Raw genomic sequence first — 22,518 nt, 5'->3', positions numbered from 1 at the left:
GCAAAGGTTTAGATGTCGATTCCTACTCTGCGTCAGCCATTCTTGCATCTTTCCCCTCATTCAAACTGTAACTCTTAAATTCTTCCCATCAATCCGATCCACAAACTAACGTGTAATATTAATGGATAATGGATTGGATTTATATAGCGCTTTTCAAGGCACCCAAAGCGCTTTACAATTCCATTATTCATTCACTCTCACATTCACACACTGGTGGAGGCAAGCTACAGTTGTAGCCACAGCTGCCCTGGGACAGACTGACAGAAGCGAGGCTGCCATATCGCGCCATCGGCCCCTCTGGCCAACACCAGTAATATTCAGTACAATGGTGCCAAATGTAACATTACATCTAGTACAAAACGGTAAAATATTCAATAACACCCACATTCCATGGCTGCTGCTACCTACCAACAAGTGCAATAACCTTTTTAGCAGATCTGTATGTGTTTTTATGAGTATTTATACTTTCATATTTGCTATTTTAATGTTATTATACTCACTATTTTGCTCACTATTTAAATTAGCTATCTTATTATGTTACGTGTTTATTGTATTATTTAATTCTGTGGAATTTAATTTAATTTCTGTGGAATTAAATAATACAGTAAGCAGTAAGAATGTATGGATGCTAATCTGCTGAGACATAAGCTCTGCTCCAATTTCACTGTACAATGCCCATGTACCTGTATCTGTATCTTTAACATGACGTCGCCTGCATGCAAGTACCTAAATAAACTTTGAAAAACAGCAGTCACCATTAAAATCATTTCCCACAAATTAAAAAAAAAAAAAAAAGTAATTCATTCCCTGATGGAGCTTATGAAGGAGTGTTTGGATGTTGAAATGGGAAAACCGCATGCTGTCTATTTTTCATTTCAATTTTCCTCATGTGGGCCAGTCAGGGGTAACCAAAGGACCGGATGTGGCCCGGAGGCCGTACAATGCCCAGGTCCTGCTCAAGCCACTGCCAGCTTCACTCAACATGTGCACTACTATTAATGTTAACTGACTATTGTTAGTTAAAAACCATTTATGTACAAAATGTATGTCAACCACCAGGCGTGTGTTATTGTTCAGTGGTGTATGAAATCTTTTATGAACCATTATTCTGGTCTGAAGAGTTTTTTTCAAACCAGAGATGCTTTTCAGCTTATGTGACAACATAATTGACGATACCAGTTCTCCCCATGTTAAATCTTATATAATCTGATCTTGTCTTGCTCCCACAGTGTTTTTATTTCTGCGAGTGGACAAATGAGGAGCTCGTCTGAGTAGTGGAAAGCTCTGAATCCTGCTGGGGTTAAAGATAAAGAGGCGAGGGGCACCAATGTATGTCACTGTTCCCTGAAAGAGACACCGCATAGACACACGTGCGTGCACGCACACAGCGTAACCTCAGGGGAGGACAGGGAAAAGAAACTAATGGAGATCTGAAAAGACAGAGAGACATCGGAGAGTGGCTGTCTCTCACCCCGAGGCTTGGAACTGGTAATAACAGTGGTCAAAGACACACACAGTATACGAAGCGGTAGCCAGCAGCAGAAATGTTGAAACAAAGTACTAGATATAGTGTGATGTTTGTCCCTGAATTAATCTGAGATCCAACATCAGAACAAACTCGTTACAAATTTTGCATTTGTGAATATATAAATTGTATATTCTCACTGCAAAACAGTGTCACATTGTTTAAAAGTAAAACACATTCTTAATCACACGAGTAATTGCGTGCAGGCCGTATCTTCTTCTGCTGTAAGGTCTTGAAAAATGTCACTGTGACAAACTGTTGCCTCACTGCAGTTTCTGAGGCGATGCACACTGATACGTTACACATATTTTCACAGCTGTCTTTTGAAAGAGGTCAAATCAGAAAAAAATCTTTCCATTGCTATTTTTCACATATATTCTTGTTTTGTTGTGTTGAGGGGAGGAGGGGTCAGAACTGGACGAATCAGTCTAACCAAACAGTTTCCATATAAATGTTTTAATATCTGCTTAGTCTTTCTTTCTTTCTTTCTTTCATTTGCACACAGAGAGCTTTCTTGAAGGCTGCGATTTCCCTCCAGCAGAATGTACAAGGTCAACTCTCAGCAAACTAATTCATGTCTAACCTCAAAACCAAAAGTGGAATAGCTCTGACCTGAAACTACAAGCTAAACACTGCCTTTATGGAGGTTATTGTGGGGAAGAGCTACCAGAAAGGCTCAATTCAGGCCTAATTTTTCTGTTCGAAGCAGTAACACAGCTAGGGACCAACTCACAAAACCACTGTAACAATGTTTAATGATTCCAGTTGTCAACACGTAAAATACAAAAGCCGGTTATACTGCAACTGGTTTGTGTTAAATCTATTTTTAAAGGTTTAAAAGTTCAGTTCATTCATGTGTAAAACCACGACAGTTCCAAACCTAATCAACCAAGCATAATAATAAAACACTGTAATGCACGAAAGATCAATCTGACTGAAAGCATCATCACAAGTCAGTTCTGTAACAGTATTACATTATAATTAAAAAAACATTATAATGTTACGTCATGTTAGCTTCTAAAGGGATTAAACAGGCAAAAGTTTCTATATCATCCAAAAAATAACTGAAATAAACAGATTTTCAGCCTCATCTTTCATGAGTAAGACAAGCGTTATCATGACACTAGAATTTTAGAAGGAGTGAAAACAACTACTAAATTAAATACCATGCAAATGAGAATCTAATCCACTAATAATGTCAGCATTTTGGCATACTGATGTTTTTTTACATGCTCTCACTGAGACTCACTGTGCTTTCATTGTATCTGCTTATTTTGTCGCATTTTTTAGAATCTTGCTGTTCTGAACATGCATTGTTTCTGTTTTTATTATACACTGTACAATCCTTTCATTCACAAAGATAGTGATCTGCTCCCAAAAATAAGCCTTAAAATTCATAAACATCAAGCGATAATTTTGAGTAAAATGCAGCAGAAATATAGAAAATCAAAGGTTTGCTTATTGAAATAATGAATCATCAAATAAAATACGCTTAGTACAAAGTGAATTTATACCAACCAAGTATATTTCATTTGACCAGATTCGGTTGCATTGTACTTATGTAATAAATTTATGTGCAAAACTTACATGTAATCAAATTACTTAAAGTCGGGATTTTGTCATTAATTTTTTTAGGGAGGGGATTTATTTTTCGATATGTCCAGCCAAATACTCCCCTAAAAGTCTTGTTTTAAGGTCGACACAAGAAGTGCAATAGTGCTACATGTTTGCTAAAATGCTACAAGTTATGCAGAAGTGACTTATGTCAGCCTCACACCTTCAGTTTCCAAACAATTCCAGTCTCACAGGCAGTTACTGAGAGTCACAGTAAACTCGTGGAACTGGCATGCTCTTTTCAATTTAATCATTTAGTGTACGGTGGCCAGAAAACTTCGAACTTACAAGAAAATCCAGAATGTTTAACTGCTTAAGACCAATCACATACAGGTAGTCATCAGTCAAATGTTGCACCAAGCCCCTGCTTCCACTTCAGTCTTCAATATTTGTTCTTGTAAATTTATATCTGGGACATGATGGAAAATAGTCTCAAAAGAAATCTAGTTCCTGTTTTGCAAATCAAAAGCCTCAAAGTTCTCCAGTATTTGAATAAAAGGTGGTGCACTGCCAGATTGGCTCTCTTTAAGTGTTTTCATTGTCTTCTAGTTTATGTTGAGCATCAGCCTTACCCCTTCTTCAGACTAGCTCCAAGATTTATGGCTTACTGTAGCAAGAAGAAAGCTTAAGCCTGGATGCTGGAGCTGGCATTCAGTGCAGGAATTAGCCAAATACCACATCCATATCTGTATATGAACAGCATTTCACATAAAGCCACACACAGCACTACCAGTGGGATGAGATCACATTCGTGTTCAGGCTAAAGTGAATCTGAAGAGCTGCAGGGGGCCGAAACCTGAACGCACCGTGAGGACACACGAGGTGATTCCCACTCTCGTGCTTTCTCCTGTCTCTGGAGATGTATAACAAGGAATCGGTTGAGGTTTACCATCACTTTGGATATTAATCTTGTGAGCATCTCCAAGGAGACGAAGAGTGAGATGTAAAAACATGAGGAAGCTTTTATATTATTGCTTGACTTGAAAATAACTCAAAAATTAAAGCTTCGAATCCATACACCCCGTAAAAAAGTGCATAGAAACTCCTGCTTATGGAGCTACATGTCTCACCAGTTGTTCTTAATCATCCACTGGAAAATGTTGTTATGAGTAATTCTTACCTGAGTTTAATCACAGACTGTTTTTGCACTGTAGCCTCTTACTTTAACATATTCTGCTGAGCTCGGCTTGTTATTTAAGGTCTGTGAAGGATTATTATAAAATAAAATCCCTCTGTGGACATTAGTGAAAATATAATAATTGTTATTTCTCAAAATCGTTTTTCATGAGGCCACAACAGACCTGTAATATAATAAGTGTTGGAAGAGCAGAAATCACATGAAATGCACTCTTATTTAAACAAAACGGCTGCTCTTTTTGTTTTTACACATCATTATAGGAAAGTTAAGTTGTTGCCCAAAGCGAAAGCCCATTGCTCATTAGGAAAATGAAGTTCTTCCATCCTTAGAGTTGTGAGGAAGAGACACAAACAAGGGAATTAAGGAGTCACGGCAGCCCAATGAAAAGCTCCAACAGGTGGAATGACACGTTTGCAGACAGTGCAGACTTCTGTGTGACTGTTTTGCGGTTGTCAGAGAAACGCTGTGCTGTAAAAACACTGCCGGTGATGTCACTGTGGTCAGTCCTCACACACACAGAGTTGTTTTTCCATCACATTAGAAGACATCATGCAGACTGACATTCATTTCCTGTAGACTTTCCCTAATCCTTAACTTAAGTCTTCCCCTATGAAATGTAATGATTTATGTAGACTTGTTTTCTGCCCACAGTGTGACTGTGCAAACAGATTTAGGTCCTCACTTCATGAGTGATACAAGCACTCACATGAATGACTGCCTGCAGGCACACTGTCCTCTGCCCAAATGCTCAATTTTCTGTCCGTGTTGTCTCTAAAACCTCTCTCTTTCTCCTACATTAAAAAAAAGAGATAAAATCTTCTTTATTCACTTCACTGTCAAAAGGGGAGCTACTGTTTGCCTCTCAGCAGGTTTAGATTAATAAACACACAGTTTTAAAACTATTTATGCCATTGCTATTTTCTGGCAATCTCCAAAGCACACTAAACGCCTCGCAATGTAAGTATTCAAACTTTTTTTTTACCACAAAAGTTCATTTTTTCCAGTGGATAAGCATTTGAATGAATACACAGCAACCTCCTGAAGCAAACCGCATTTGCAAACTGCTTGACTAATCTAAACATCATGAAGTACATATGGAGCACAAAGCTAGTGTCCGGTTTGCTTTTGAAGCTCGAGCACAGTCGGTGCGCACGGCGTCAGATTTTGCATGTGGGCATCTGCAGAGATCAAATAAACAACGTGCAGACATCTTCAGATGTGAAAATCATGGATTGGTGGAAAAAATCACAGACACATTTTTGAGTCATTATTTTTGATGGAGGTCCAGATAACCCAACCACATAGAAACCAACACACACAAAAATAATTTTAAAATTTTGATTTTAATATGAAACACCAGCAGTCGTGATGTGACAGAAACTAAGGCCTGAGTCACACAAGCCTGCAACAGGTGAGTGAGTGGTAGCAAAGACGTATGAAGTGCTGCACTGAAAACCTCCATGTAACTGCTTTGGTCACAAGCAGATTGCCACAGTTGCCAGTACTTTGCATGTAAGTTACTGACTAGTTTGCAAACACTCTGAAAGTACATGCCAAGAGCAAAAAAAAGGTCAACTGAGGGTTATTTTAATGGACAATCGTCCATTTAAGCATATTTATGTTGACAGCTGATATGTCATCAGATATCACCAGGTCTCTTTTGATAAGTTAAGAGACAGCCCCAATAGAAGTATTGTTTTATACTGGCAGCGTTGTGGCTGAGGCTGAGACCATTCTTTGGTAATGAATATTTTTTCTTAAGGTGAACAATCTCCGTTTTGGGTTTGTGGAGCTCTTTTTCTAGTAAATGGTGAGTATTTCCAGTCAGCATCTTCCATGCAAACTGCTGGTGATCAGAGCTGATTGCTCTGATCACCAGCTGGTCAGGGAATTCACATTTTTGCCTATTGAACGGAGATTTTCCAGGCCAGCCACTCTCCAGTGAAAAAAGACTAAAGCAGCTCACAGTAGCAGGCAAGAGTCTTGCACTGCAGGACCGCTGTCACTGATGTGAGAGTGTGTGTGAAAGGGTGAATGAGCAGAAAAGTGCTTGAGTAAAAACACAACCTGTGCATGTGTAGGTCACATCTGTTAATCTATTTTATCACATCCCCTTTTCAGATTAATAAGGGAGACCACATTAAAAGGTCATTATGATAACTGCCTTAATTAATCTGATTATTTCTTATAGTTATTATTGATTTATTAACTGTTTCTCTCATTGTGAACTCAGACTGTTTTCAGGGATTTTATTTGGCTCATGTTTAGATTCAGGGTGTGTTTGTATGAATTTTAATCCTCTCATGTTTATGCCTGAGATGATATTGTACAGATTAAACACATACGTATTTATAACAGGAGGCGCAGCGAGATTGTTTTATACGTCCAACCTTCACTTCAGGACAATGTGACTTCAGCTCTGTCTTTAAATAGCTGCTCTGCTCCATCAGGACCTGACACTAACTGCTCAAGGTGAACCTCCAGTTCCACACTAAAATCCAGGACTGCACTGCTAGCACTGACTGCTACTGCTAACAAAGGCACCCGAGACCCCAGGGGCCCCGACACTAATGAACCGCCTTCCTGTTCCCTTCAGCCACAGGCAGACTTAGAGGAAGAAATATACTGTGAAATCATTAGACCCATCAACACAGTTATGAACATTAATCAGTTGGAATTAAATGTTTTATGTTGTAAAGCTCACATTCTGAGGTGAAAAAAGAAAAACAGCACCACCGTAGACTAGTTTCTCTTAAAGGTGTTGTTCTTGTTTTTCTGTCTCAAAAACTCCCCACTAGGCTAATTTTAGGATATGATACTCATTTAGTTGAGGTCTTTTTAATGACATGTACATTAATTATTTACAGATAAAAGTATCTGTAAATGTTATTTTTTTCATATTCTGTTTTTCACCTCCCAAAAAAAGGAAACCTCAGGGTCAATGAGATAAACCAGATGTTCCTCTATTACAGACTGTTGGGGATTACCACCAACAATCACACACAAACACACACACAAACACCCACGCAGACACACACACACAGATAAACACACTATTGAATGTAGGTTACCCAGCAGGCTGTGCAGGATTTGGTGGGACATGATTGGTTGAGCCAGATGGAGATTGTGGGCCTGGGATTATAATCCAAAGATAAGTGTGTGTATGTGTGCGTGTGTGCATGTCTGCAGTTGTAGCTCATTTAGTATAATCTATAGTCTAATAATAGAGATTACCACTTGCACTCTTCTGAGCATCTACTGACAGTCGTCTCACTCGACTGGCTGTTCCTCACAAAAAAAACTCCTCTGACCTCTCTGTGAGTGTGTGTGAGCACTTCAGAATATCATTGCTGTCCACTGATGGTAGTATACACCAATTATATACCACTGATGGTAGATTACACCAATTATATACCACTGATGGTAGATTACACCAATTATATACCACTGTTGGTAGAATACACCAATTATATACTACTGATGGTAGAATACACCAATTATATACCACTGTTGGTAGAATACACCAATTATATACCACTGATGGTGGTGTACACCAATTATATACCACTGATGGTAGTACACACCAATTATATACCACTGTTGGTAATGTACACCAATTATCTACCACTGATGGTAGTGTACACCAATTATCTACCACTGATGGTAGTGTACACCAATTATATACCACTGATGGTAGAATACACCAATTATATACCACTGATGGTAGAATACACCAATTATATACCACTGTTGGTAATGTACACCAATTATCTACCACTGATGGTAGTACACACCAATTATATACCACTGTTGGTAATGTACACCAATTATATACTACTGTTGGTAGTGTACACCAATTATCTACCACTGATGGTAGAATACACCAATTATATACCACTGACGGTAGAATACACCAATTATATACCACTGATGGTAGAATACACCAATTATATACCACTGTTGGTAATGTACACCAATTATCTACCACTGATGGTAGTACACACCAATTATATACCACTGTTGGTAATGTACACCAATTATATACCACTGATGGTAGATTACACCAATTATATACCACTGATGGTAGAATACACCAATTATATACCACTGTTGGTAGAATACACCAATTATATACCACTGTTGGTAGAATACACCAATTATATACCACTGATGGTGGTGTACACCAATTATATACCACTGATGGTAGTACACACCAATTATATACCACTGTTGGTAATGTACACCAATTATCTACCACTGATGGTAGTGTACACCAATTATCTACCACTGATGGTAGTGTACACCAATTATATACCACTGATGGTAGTGTACACCAATTATATACCACTGATGGTAGTGTACACCAATTATATACCACTGATGGTAGAATACACCAATTATCTACCACTGATGGTAGAATACACCAATTATATACCACTGATGGTAGAATACACCAATTATATACCACTGTTGGTAATGTACACCAATTATCTACCACTGATGGTAGTACACACCAATTATATACCACTGTTGGTAGTGTACACCAATTATATACTACTGTTGGTAGTGTACACCAATTATCTACCACTGATGGTAGAATACACCAATTATATACCCCTGATGGTAGTACATACCAATTATTAGTCCTCCACAGTCTGGACTCTCTGCTCAGTTTAGCTACAGTTCCCCCGCTGTTCTGCACGGCCACCAACGCGCCCAGCTCTCCAAATCTCATGGCTCAATATTCTATCTGCATCCCCTTCAGTCTAGAGTAATCATCCCCTTTATTGAACCACAGTCCGCTAGTTAGTTAATGATAACAGGCTAATGTTATGTTAGCATTAACTAATATTAGTGTAATGTGGCTATTAGGTAATTGCTAATGATTAAACGGTTAATGGTAACATGTGCACTGGCCAGGTTCATGTTTATAACTGCTTAATACTTCAGTGTTGTTGAAACTGGATCAACTCTGATCTTTAATCAACTCTGAAATTCCTCCTAAAGTGTTGTTCAGCATTATGAACATTAACTACTTCAGCTGTTAGTGAGGGGAAGAGCCGTCTGTCTGACTGTTTGCGGTGGTGCTTTGTGAATTTGTGAGTCAGCTGGAGGAAGCATAGATGGCTTCCTCCTGTCAATACTGTCGGAAATGTCTGTCTTATGTAATGTGAAATGTGCATCTTAAATTAACATTAATTTCAGCATCAATTAATATCTGAGTATGAATTTTCTTTATAACCCATGTATCTACAGAACTTCAACAAAAATGGGGCACCCAATGTGGAGACAGCTGCAACTGTCCAAGCTTACACAGGTTGTAACTTCTGCTACTAGAAAAGAGAGAAGAGAGCTAGCAGAGAGAGACTGTATTAGCAGTCCTACAGCCTACTGTACCTCAGCTTATTGGATTTCAGAAAATAATTCTGATAGTTTTGATATCAAAGTTAAGGTTACACGTTCTTTATTTGTCGTTGTCAATCATCATGAAGAAACACGACAGAATGAAATAACGCAAAACGTGAAACAGCCTCTTCCCCTGGAATAACATGTGAACTGTGATGGCTCTTAAACCAGATGAGCTACTATGTCTGGTTGTCATTTTACTCTGTTAATCAGTGTTGTGCCTCCTTGCAAATTCAGCCTAGTAAATAATTAATTTGCAAAGCACACCAAAGTGGGGCCTCCCTCCACAGGTTACACCGCCAATCTTCAGTCACCGGACTCCCAGTGGAAATGTCTAAGATATCAACCGGCCAAAATGTGCATCAGTTTTATTCACAGTAACAGAAGCTAAGGACTCAAAGTTGAGGCCAGAAAAAAGCATCTACTTTGCCCAATAGATGAGAAGATGACTATGGCATCATTTCTTTCTCAACATGCTGACTCATCAAACATTCAACAGTTGTTCCACTTAACTAATGGAGGAAGAAACACGAGACAAAAGCAGAAACACACACCTTGGCAGACAGTTTAAGTTTCTCCTCTTCTAAAGGTATTTTAGACAGCGCGTTGAAGTTTAGAGCAGACTGAATGACATCACAGAGGAGAGGATGTTAAGTGTGAAAATGTGCCACCTTTTCTATAAACGGAACACCCGTCACCTTCATGTTGAGGACATTGTGACTTTGTGTTTTATGGTGTTAACTTTACTGATGTTTTCCTGTTGACATACACAGTCATCCTGACTGAGTGGCAGGTATTTCAACACAGGGCCAGTCAAGTCACTAAACAAATCTTTGCTCTTTTGTTTTTGGTGCATGTTACTTGCTAAACATGCAACTTTAATGGCCAAAAAGGAGCAATGAATCTCCTTTACCATAGTCAAAAATGAACTGATAACAGGCACTGTGTGCGTAAAGCTTGGTATAGCTCATGTCTTTGTGCCAAGGAGCTTAACACACGTCCAGAAACCTCTACTGCCATACTACTGCACTGGGTGACATGCTCTTTCATTAGACTGAACAAACACAGCTTCACTCAGTACACACCATCCCTCTGTCTTGGGGGTCAGAGGATTAAACAGTCTCTACAGTATAAAATGTGAATTATTCTATTGCTGAAGAGGGTTTCCAGCAAATGCAATAATTAGCTCTGTGTCATTACTGAGCCTCCTCAGAAAAATGTGTATTCTATAAAGGAAACATTGGACTTGAAGCAGAGGTCCAGGGGTTTTACTAGATTTTTTAAATTTATAGTAGTGAAATAACAGAGTAGGTTAAACCTGTTTAAAATATGTGATTAACAGCAGACTACCATTATTTCTACACACACACAAAAGCAGGGGCAGAATTCAAAAAGGAAAGAAGTTCGAATCTACTGTTTCCTCCCGGTCCGCTGATAAATGTATAAACAGAGTTTGAATGGTGGATCAGATTGGGGAAGTTGCAGAAACAGTGTAACACACTGTCTCTTGAGTGTCAGAAGCATTGCTTTTGGATTTTAAGAGTTGTTGACAGTAATAATAAAGCAGAATAACATATTTATCCTTCACCACGCCAGCTTCCTGAACACATTCTCCATAATTGCTTGTTTAAAATGTGAAGGTATCAAACCACAGACCATAGTTTTCATCAACATGTACAGTAGTGTGCAAAAGTCTTAGGCTAACCTTCTTTTCTTTATATTATTTGGTATGACCACGTTTTCTTCATTACAGTCTGAACTCTTTTAGCCAATCTTTCTTTTAATTTCTTCCTGAAGGACTTGTTGGATGTTGGCTGCCTTTTGTTCTGTTCTCTGTCAAGAAAATCCCACACTGCTTTAATAGTGTTGAGGTCCAGGCTCTGGGGAGGCCAGTCCATTACTGACAGTGGTCCATTGTGTGTTTTCCGATCCAGGTATGCTTTTACTACATTTTCAGTGTGTTTGGGATCATCGTCATGCTGAAAAATTAATCTAGATGTTCCCCAGATGGTCCTGTATGGTGAATCAAAATCAGTACTTACAGATTGATTGCTACCACTTTTGTCAAGATCCACAGCACTGACTGAAATGCAGCTCCAAACCAGAGATCTGTATTCTGCGTTTTTCTATCCAGGTATATTCTTACTGGATTTTCAGTGTGTTTATAATCATTGTCAAGCTGAAAAATGAAGTTGTTACCAATACGAATTTTTTCTGTATTCAAAATTTCATTAATTTTGACACAGCTCCCGCTCCCCTCTACATATTAATGACAATTTGAACAAACAATTTCAAATTTGGATTTATCACTGTATAATACTTTTTTCAGTCCAGTTCTTGTGTAATTTGGCCTATCTCAGCCGTTTCTCCCTGTTTCCCTTCCGTAAGAATGGCTTCCTTCCATTGAGACCATTTGTAATGAGGCTTCAGTGAACACCTGATGGATTAATTGCTAGTTTTTAGGCCCGCACATGTTCATTTGTCCTCCACTTGTCCAGTTTCCTCAAATCCTTTGAGAACACACTGCACAGCATATTGGGATACACCAAGGTTTCAGCTAATTGTGCTTTCAAAATCATCATACAATTTTATGCCAGTTACTTGTGTTATCTTTGGAATTACTCATAAATACTGCTATAGAAATGGGAACAAACTCTGAGTTTTAGTGACAGGCTGCTAGCAACAGAGTGCCTCATGATAAGATTTCTGATTGGTTCTTTGCTTAGTTGTCTGTGTAGTGTAGACACGACACTGGCTTATCTCTTGGGTTAGGTGCCCTTTTCACGCTTGAATGACTCATAGATCAATGTAAAGTTGCTTGTTAAAAATCATCTTAAAATATTGGAATAAAAACTTTGAAAGACCCTCAGAAAACCTGGAGAAGTATTGCTCAAGACTACTTTAAAAATCACAACAAAATCTGGCTGCTGGGAACCTAAATATAAAGACATCCAGGGTCACTCAATACTTTTGCACAATACTGTAGCTATACTGATTCTCTCACATGGCCTTATGATCAGCAAAACAGCAATTTCAAGTCTGAGTGCAGCAGAACAGAAGTTACTATCTGTACGTTAACAAGAAGAACTTGTGGGATCAATTCAATAGTTTCTGCTCTTTTAATTATATGGTGATAAAAAATATAAGAACATGTCAATGACAAGTATTAAATTGTGAGATCAGCTATATATTAAAAAATGATTTCTGAGATGAGCATGAGAGAAGGCAAGCTTTAAAGAGATGACATATGAGTATCCATCACTATCTTTTCACCACCTGCAATTTGCCATTTTACAAAACATTATATGCCCGACCGCCTCAAGGACAGTGACTTCCTGAAGTGTCCTCTGGTTGTCTCTGAGCTTATAAGCAGTTCAATGAATAATCCTTCCATAAAAGGATTGTCAGAATTGCACAGGAAACAATGATACAATATGTTACCCTATTTTAGAGGACTATACATTAGATTTTATGATTTTGTGTATGCGAAAGGCATTATTGCAGTCTTTTCCCCTGAATGCTAATCACATGATATTCAGCATACAAACAAGGTCTTCCGTCCTGCACATTGCCCCTGACCAACCCAGACCAAAAGATAATATGTTTTTCTTATTGTTTCAGCTGTTTCAGAGCACAAAAATCCCGAACATGGACGATAATTTCAGAACCAGCTGGATTAGTGCGGACGTGGTCCGAGTGTCTGTCTGACAGGTGGAACTCCTGACAACTTTCCACAGTCTCTCAACTGATGACACAGCGTGTGAGAATGTATTGTGCAGTGTGACCTTCAAAATCTCAGTGTGTTTGTGTGTGTTTGTGTGTGTGCGTTTGTGATACCTCAGAGACATGAGTCGCACGGAAACACTTCATCACTGCCATCCTATTTACATGCACACACTTTTTCCTTTCAAACACGCACCCACATATACAGCCAACTTTTCCTTCATACGCTTCCGTTCTTTTTACACAGTGACACATATACACAATTGTGTATGTGTCAATTGTGTTTCTGATAATAATCACCCAATCACATTTCATTACTGTCAACATTTACTTTTTGTCACATGACAGAAATTTAATTAAAACTTCCTGAAACAACCTGGAAGCAGCTGCAAACACACACATACACAGGTAACGCCATAAATCACAGCAGACAGAATGGGAGTAATGGGGTGGCTAGCTGTTAGTGCTATGCACTGTAGGAAGCATGTAGCTAACTACTCCACATACCCTCGTAGTCACTGCTAAAGTCACAGAACACCGCATGCGAGGGTGAACACAGTAGGACTGTTTCACACTCTTGTCAGGGCGAACAATGTGTATGTGCTTCAGCATTATCTGAAACATTCGCTTATCAAAACTACCAAGCAAACACTACTTACTCTGAGTCTTATTTCAGATGTATCAGCAGTAATGTCATGACTGCACTGATGCAGCTACATTTATTTAAAGGAATAATCTGACATTTTGGAAGTGCCTTTCTTGCTGTGAGTTGAGAGACTGCTACTCTGGTGTGTTTCTGTTACAAGATTAGCTACAAAATATAGCTTCTCTGTCTAAAAAAAAAAGGAAACTCAGCAAATCTGGAAGAATGGGCCAGCAGGGGACAACTAATGTGATTATGAAAAAACTTCCAGCTCTATCAAAGGGAAAACAGCCCTCAGCTCCCTTCTTCTGTGACCTCATTAAATATTTTCCTGATGACTTTATGGTCTCAATTACTAATTTCAGATCATTCTGAATTAAGGCTAAAATTAAATAATTCAATTTAATTTTATTATACAGTGTATTATTCAATTCACAACAGTTACATAAAGGTGCTTTATATTGTACGGTAAAGACTCAATAACTTAGAAAGAAACCCCCAAAAAATCAAGGAGCTAGCTCTTGGTAACAGCGGTGAGCAAAAACTAAATTTTAACAGGAAGATACCTGCAGCCGAACCAAGCTTAGGGAAGGACAGCCATCTGCCATAACCAAATGGGTGTGAGGGGAAAGATTAGAATGATCACGTCTGAACTGAGCACTAAATCAGAGAAAAAGTCTGTGAAATCATAAAGAGTTTCTAAGCAAGGGTCAGTTAGATGATAAATAACAACAGCTAAAACAGTTTTTTGACTTTTCCAATTAGGGTGGATACGGCTAAGAGAAAGGCTTTCAAATTAATTGGAACTCTGTTTGTGCCTATAGTTGATTATTAAGCTAAAAGGAAAGAATGCTGCCACTCCTCCTCCTCAGCCTATGCTTCTGACAGTAAATATGACCAAGTGGTGCTGATTCCTTTAAACTAATATCTTATATTTTTCTTTCTTCATGATTTTTTATACTTACATTTTTTTTTTTTTATTGCTGAACATGATGTATATAGGAATGAGGTTTGTGGGGGAAGAAGGCGGAAAATACAGAGAGACATGTGAGACTGCAATTCCCCATCCTGGTTCCAACTCTGGATACTGACATGTTGGGTTGTTTAATATACTTGGGCAAATATCTAGAAAGGAAACCTGTCATTTTTTGTAACAAAGCTCATTAGAGTCAGAAAGTAAGATTATCCAGGGTGTGCTCATCTCTCAGCCTCTGAGAGACATAACGTCCGTATATTAAAGACAAGGCTTTTAAGGCGGATGCGCATTAAACCTGTAATGTTTTTAATAATCACAGGGGCGATAACTGTGGTTGTAAAAAACTCTTATAGTTCTATAGAAGACAGCGGAGAAACAGCCCTCCAACTGATCTCTGTAAAACATTTTCTATTGGCTCAGTCACTCATTTTAGGTCATACTAAGAAAAAGATTAAAGTCCCCTAACAACTGAATCAAGAAGAACATCTGGCATTAAATTAAATCAAACACACAAAGCTATACGCTGTAGTGACCCCTTGTGACAAATGACCAGTTTTATTGTACTCAAAAATAATACAAAAGTCCATTGTGTAAGTTTCGGTCCCACCATATTTCAGAAGTTGGGTTATTTATGATGAATTGTGATTTCACACTCTTGTCCGTTCTTTTCTCATCAAATGTGGTTTCAAAACATCAAGATGGCAACGGTAAAAAAAACTCATCTCGAGACTTTGAAATGGGACGTTACAAACAAGTGGATGACTTCATGGTAGCTACTTCCACTTTGTATACCGCCTGTACAACACTAAACTAATTTTTAAGTTTTAAATATTTAGAGTTGAGGCTTAATATTTGATTTCACAAATCACTGGGTGGCCATTTATACTGTCTATGGTTGCAAAATGGTTAGCTTAGCTTGTCATAAACACTGCAATCTCCAGCTACTCTGACATGTGACATTATGTCATGTTGTTTTTGCTGCTGTATAGAATAAAGACAGAATTACATGTTCACAAGCTTTCAGATGTTGGTTAGTGGATTTAGGATGTTAGGCCAGCTGTTTTTATCTATTAAGGTAAGTTGGCTGGCTGCAGGCTTAGATTTAATATGATATAGAGGGGGATACTGACATTCTCAGCAACAGTTTCATCCCCACCTCATATTAAATAATTAATCCACACGTAATGTGATCTTAATTAAATATTGATGTCAAATCTCTGCTCTAACTGAAAAAAGAATACGTTGTTACAGTGAGGACATTACACCTGTCTGCTGCCAATCAACACACACACACACACATATACACACACATAGAATAAAACTACAATAGATTTTGTACAGAAAGAACAGTTTGTGCTTACATCACTATGTGCGTGCGTGTGTGTGCGCTCTCTGCAGGTTTCTAAACTAATCTGTCCTGACGTAACAACATGCTGCTTCTCAATCTGCCCACTGCTGGAGTCCTGGCAGACGGACACACAAACGCAGTGTTTAGTAATGTAGTCATGCTCTATAAATAGGTAAAATTGATTTGTGTGGAGGAGAAGTGTGTGTCTTACAGTAGGATAAATCTACATTTACTGTACAACTGGACAAAAGAAACCAACAATCCAGGCAGTCTAATGGTTAACAGCCCATCCTGATGACCCTTCAGCAGCTTAATACAGTCTACATTTTTTTAAAGATATATGCCTCTTCATCTGTTTGAGAGTATCTTGGGTTTAGTCCCAAGGATAAAGGTCAGACAGCCAACATGAACATTTTGCCAGTTTGTCTGTCCACCGCCACCTGAACATCGTACCTATTAACTCAATATTCTGCATGGTGTTGTCAGCCACAGAAACAGCTCTCATCATTGCCTATCAGACAGAACTGTCATCTCATTAACTTTGGAAATGGACTCTATACAATCCTGTAGAAGACTAAGCACACCTTATGACTCATATAACACCATTAGCAACAATAACTTGAACTTGATTCTTTTCTTTTTCAGCCATTTTGTTGTGGATTTGGGATGTGCCAGGGATCATTGTTGTGTTGCGTGACCCAGTTTTGGCCAAGCTTTAGCTGTCGGACACATGGCCACACATTTGACTCTTTGTTATGTAGTGGAGTTCATGGTCGATGAAATGGCTGCACGGTGCCCCATCTTCTGGCAGCCCTCTGGCAAAATGCTAACTCTTGGGCTTTTTGCAATTTCTCTGAACATTGTACAATCTTTACTTGGGCGGAATTTGCTGGGATGTCACTTCTGGTAGGACCAGAAACTCTCTGACTGCTACTTCCTCTCAAGGCGTATGGGATCAGTAAGGATGTACTTAGTTTTTCCCAGGACTGCCCAGAGTATTGAGAAAACGTTCTGTTTCACATGACTGTATTTTAAGATGTTTATAGCAGCTAGTCTTTTAGCTAATTAAACTTTAAACTTTTAAAATATACCAAACAACGTCTTGATGCATGCTCAATCATCCAGGTAAGTAAATCTCTAAAAGTTGATTCTGTTCATCTGGACGTAGCGTTTTGTGGGAGAAACATTTCGTCACTCATCCAAGTGACTTCTTCAGTCTCAGCTGACTGCAGGTTTCCCCAATCTTATTGTAAGATGGTGACAGATGTACCCTTAGGCCCCCTCCTCGATTCAGAGATGGTCTTTCCCTTTTCACGTAAATGGCCTCCTTGACTCCGCGCTCAAACCAGCGTTCCTCCCTGTCCAAGATGTGTACATCCTCATCATTGAAAGAGTGTCCACTGGCCTGTAGGTGTAAATAGACTGCAGAGTCCTGGCCAGACGAGGTGGCTCTTCTGTGTTGTGCCATCTGCTTCGCCAGAGGTTGTTTGGTTTCCCCGATGTATAAATCCTGGCAATCCTCCTGGCACTTAACAGCATACACTATGTTACTCTGTTTGTGTCGGGGGACCCGATCCTTGGGGTGGACCAATTTTTGGCGCAGCGTGTTTTGGGGTTTAAAAGCCACAGAGACTCAGTGTTTAGAAAAAATGCGTCTCAACTGCTCCAATACTCCTGACACGTACGGGATCACTACAGGTTTTCGCTTGAGCAGCGGTTGTCCTTCTCTCCTGGATCGGCTGGAGCTTTCTTTAGGTGCCTTTCCTGCTTTGACAAAAGTCCAGCTGGGATAACCACATTTACTCAGGGCCTTCTTGATGTGCTGTTCTTCTGCCTCCCTGGCCGCTGCGTCAGTGGGGATGGTGTTCGCTCTGTGTTGTAGCGTCCTGATGACACCCAGTTTGTGCTCCAGTGGATGATGAGAGTCAAACTTTAAATACTGATCCGTATGCGTAGGTTTACGGTACACGTCAGCTTTTAGATGTCCCCCATTACTGATGGAAACCTCACAGTCTAAGAAGGCTAACCTGCCACTTTGCATATCCTACCTGGTGAATTTGATGTGTCAGTCCACCGAGTTAATGTGATCCGTGAAATGTGGTACATCCCGACATTTGATTTTCACCCAGGTGTCATCCACATATCTGAACCAATGGCTTGGTGGTGTTCCAGAGTACGATAGCAAAGCCCTCTTTTCCACTTCTTCCATGTACAAATTGGCCACGATGGGTGAAACTGGGGAGCCCATGGCACACCCATGTTTCTGACTATAGAACTGACCCTTGTATGTGAAATAGGTGGAATGAAGACACAGTTCCAAAAGCAAACACACTTGGTCGATGCTGAGAGTGGTCCTGTTGCTGAAGTTGGGGTCATCCTGTAATCTCTCACGAACTACCTCCAACGCTTCCGTGACTGGGATGCATCTGTCACCATCTTACAATGCTGTGATTGCAGCCATTCCCCAACTCTCTGTGAATGGTACTCATGGCCATTGATCAGTGGTCTTTGATCAGTGGTTGTTGATTAATGGTCATGAGAATCTGCATAATTATGATGAAGGAACTGACCTCCCAGCCCAAGATGTCACCATCTTACAATAAGATTGGGGAAACCTGCAGTCAGCTAAGACTGAAGAAGTCACTTGGATGAGTGACGAAACGTTTCTCCCACTGAAAACGCTATGTCCAGATGAACAGAATCAACTTTTGGAGATATACCAAACAACTTGATTAAATCCAATCCAAGTTACTGGGGGTCAGCACAGAGACAAATATTCACACACTCCCACAACCACACTGAATCACCAATTAGCATAACACGACCCACAGTGGGACAAAGCTAGAGTACCTAAAGAAATCCACAGAGAAGCATCAACCAGGAGGTTTGAACCAACCCTCTCGTTGTCAAGTGATAGTGCTAACCACAAATGTGCACCAGCATCCACCAGCATGCTACCCTCAATTTTCACACAAATGTTATCTTAGCACATACTCTGCTGAAATGTCATGAAGTTTATATATCTAACAGACATTTGCTAAGTTAAAATGGTCCAGCACACACAACAACAGGGTAATAACCAGTGCTTCATTTTACCAACATTATTTATTATTCCCTTGATCAAACTGTTAGCATTCATATACTCTACTCACATATGTCCCGTTTTTCTGGTTCTCTTTTCCTTGGGGGTTTTTATGCTCACTGTGAATGTTTTCGTGCTCTCTCTTTGACTTTCAGCATCCCCTTAATGTCTTTAAAAGAAGGCTTCTGCTTTAGTTAAGTTGATTGGTGTTAATTAGACACAGAGAGGACGGAGAGACATTGAAGGTCAAACCAGAAAGCAAAGAGTAGCAGTCACAGAGCAGGGAATGAGGGAAGGAAGGAAAACAATATAAGGATGGATGCTCTGCTCACTTAACACTGCTGAACAATGGGGAAAAAAGGTTTCCAGGTCACAAAGAACATCCAAGAAAAACTGAGACACAAGGAAAGGAAAGGAAAGGAAAGGAAAGGAAAGGAAAGGAAAGGAAAGGAAAGGAAAGGAAAGGAAAGGAAAGGAAAGGAAAGGAAAGGATTAGGCATCTCAGGGCAAATTCAGTTTCCAAGTCTGTTTCTGTCAGAGCAGCAACAGTCCAGCTGATCAGGGAATCAATATTAGAGTAATTAACTCTATAACATTCCTGCAACCCCAAACACACACTGAGTCCTTAAAACTCCAGGGCTCACCGTGTTAATTATTTTACAGTGTAAACCCAGCACAGACACACACAGACACACACACACTTACATCACACTGTCATCTATGTGAAAATTAACATCTCCATGACAAAGCGAGAGTGAGACAGGACAACGCTGGACAATTTGGACTGTGTGTGTGTGTGTGTGTGTTCTGTTAGTAACAAGCATGAATATGCTCTATTCTCTCTCTCCTTTAGTCCTGACTTTAAAATTATACTGAACAGCATTTATATTTAACTACAGTTTTTAAAAATGCTTAAAATTCCATAAATGAATCGGGCTGATTTTCATCTTCTTGACTTGCTGTGGTGTAGTCCCTGGGCTTTCCTTGAGTTCTTATTCATTACTTGTGTTATTTTGTTAATGAGCCTTCCTTGTGCACTCTCCTATGATCCCCTATCATCATGTTTCACTGTCAGTTAACCGTCCTTTAGTTACTTCCTGTTTTACTTAGAGAGTTTGTTTTTTCATGTGTCTTGTTTCTTTTTCTTTTTTTTTGTCCGATGCTTGGGTCCTCTCCTCACCACCACTGCCCCAAACCAGTGTATGATATTCATTATTTCCTTTTTTCCATGTACAAACTCAATTTGAAAAGTCACTACTGCTTTGAAAGCATTTTCTATTTAACCTAGTTAATATACTGCTACTACTAAAGACTGTCAGGTACCTGCGGTAATACTGACAGGAAGGCAACAGTAACTCAAATAACCACTCGTTACAACCAAGGTGTGCAGAAGAGCATCTCTAAATGCACAACACAATGAGTTCTGAAACAGAAGGGCAGCAGCAGAAGACCACACCTCAGTGCCAGTCCTGTCCGCTAAGAACAGAAGACTGAGGCTACAATTCACACAGGCTCAAAACTGAAGATCTGAAAAATGTCGTGCTGCAACGTTTGGATGGTAGGCTCTTAATTTGCCATAAATAAATGAAAGCATGGATTCCCTCTGCCTTGTATCAGCGGTTCAGGCTGCTGGTGGAGTAATGGCACACTATGAGCCCCTGAAGCATAATGTGTATGTCACAAAGCTCAAATCATTTCAAACTGATTTTTATAACATGACAATCAATTCACTCAAAAAGCCTCCACAGTCACCAAATCTCAGTCTGGCACCTTTTTGGAACAATTTTTCATGATAGATGGGCAACTGTGTGATTCTGTCTCATCGATAGGAACATTTCCAGCACCTTGTTGAATCTGTGCTGTGAAGAATTAAGGCAGTTCTGAAAGTGTCTGGTGAGTAAGTGTACACTTCTGTATAATTCTGCACAATACCCGCCTATTTAAATTTTACTTTTACCTCATGAGAGTTAAAAACATTATCCTTTTGCTCACTGCTGTGGTCCCTTTATTGGACTTTTATTCTGTAGGTTGTGCAGTATTGGTGGGTATTTTACTCAAGTACATTGCACCGGAGGGCAAATGTGAGTTATTGTTATTTCTTTTAATAACTTCTGCAAAAATTCAAAAACAATTTGATTGATTGATTGATGTAATTAATCAAGACATAGGTGATTATCTTTGGTGACTCTGAAGAATTTTTCACCATATCACCAAGTTTTAAAATATGACTACTTGTGGCGTTTTCTCAGTTAAAGTGAATAATTTAAAGGTATGACTGTGAAATAAGGCAAGTGAAGGTGTCACCTGAGGACTCTGGGTGATTGAAAGAGATGCGTTTCTCTCCATCTTCCAGCATATTTATAATGCAACTCAAAAACAGAAACCTCAGCAACTATCAATGCGTCGGTGATATCAATTTGTGACATGTAACCGAACCATATTGAGTTTGCTTGCAATGAAATGTGCTATATAAATAAAATTGGCATTGCCACACACTCTTAGGGGTCATGTCTCTGCATATACAATTTCTTTAATATGAGACTTTCAGTGCCCTGGTGTAGAGTAAATGAATGTATGCTCAGTCTAATCATTTGGGGCAGTATAAGAGAAACTGGCCAAAAATGTAAATGAGATATATGTAAACGGGAAAACTATTATATTTAAACGCTCGTGCTGCTGCGTGGTTTTCATAAGCTTCATTTATCAAAGGAAAGAAGAGAAAAGCAAAGACACGTGAGCAGGTGAATGAATGGGAGGAGAGAAAGAAGCAGGTGGAAGGTGACTTACCGGAGGACGAGGATGGATGGATAAAGAAAGTAGAGTCCTGCTTGGTTTGAAGCGCACAACTCCGCTCGCGCTGTTAGCTCCGTACCATTCACTGATAATCAATACTGAACCGATCCGAGTCTCCGCCCTGTGAGTGCCCGCGTGCGGTTTAACTGATCGGTCATCGATCGTCCATCCCATTCATCCATCAGGTATCCGGACACTGATCAACTCTGTGGGAGCAGCGGAGTGCCGCGCGCTCTGCGCTGCACTGACCAGAGAGGTAGTGTTGCGCAT

General features: G+C 39.5%; 1 protein-coding gene across 3 annotated transcripts in view; it reads right to left on the bottom strand.

Annotated features, from left to right (window-relative positions):
• The window catches only part of znf385b (zinc finger protein 385B), a 65,763-nt gene extending 43,245 nt beyond the window's left edge, over window positions 1-22,518 (bottom strand). For 2 of the 3 annotated variants that reach the window (XM_084908795.1, XM_084908796.1), the window contains exon 1: window positions 22,243-22,517. The gene's annotated coding sequence lies outside the window, so the exon portion shown is untranslated. Of the gene's footprint in view, window positions 1-22,242 lie in introns of all 3 variants that reach the window. The other variant, XM_084908797.1, reaches the window with a different exon arrangement.

Source organism: Perissodus microlepis, chromosome 16, assembly GCF_051167445.1.
Source record: "Perissodus microlepis isolate ML-2025 ecotype Zambia chromosome 16, ASM5116744v1, whole genome shotgun sequence".
Taxonomy (NCBI): domain Eukaryota; kingdom Metazoa; phylum Chordata; class Actinopteri; order Cichliformes; family Cichlidae; genus Perissodus; species Perissodus microlepis.
Note: the sequence above shows the minus strand (reverse complement) of the source record. Positions and strands in the feature narration are given on the sequence as shown.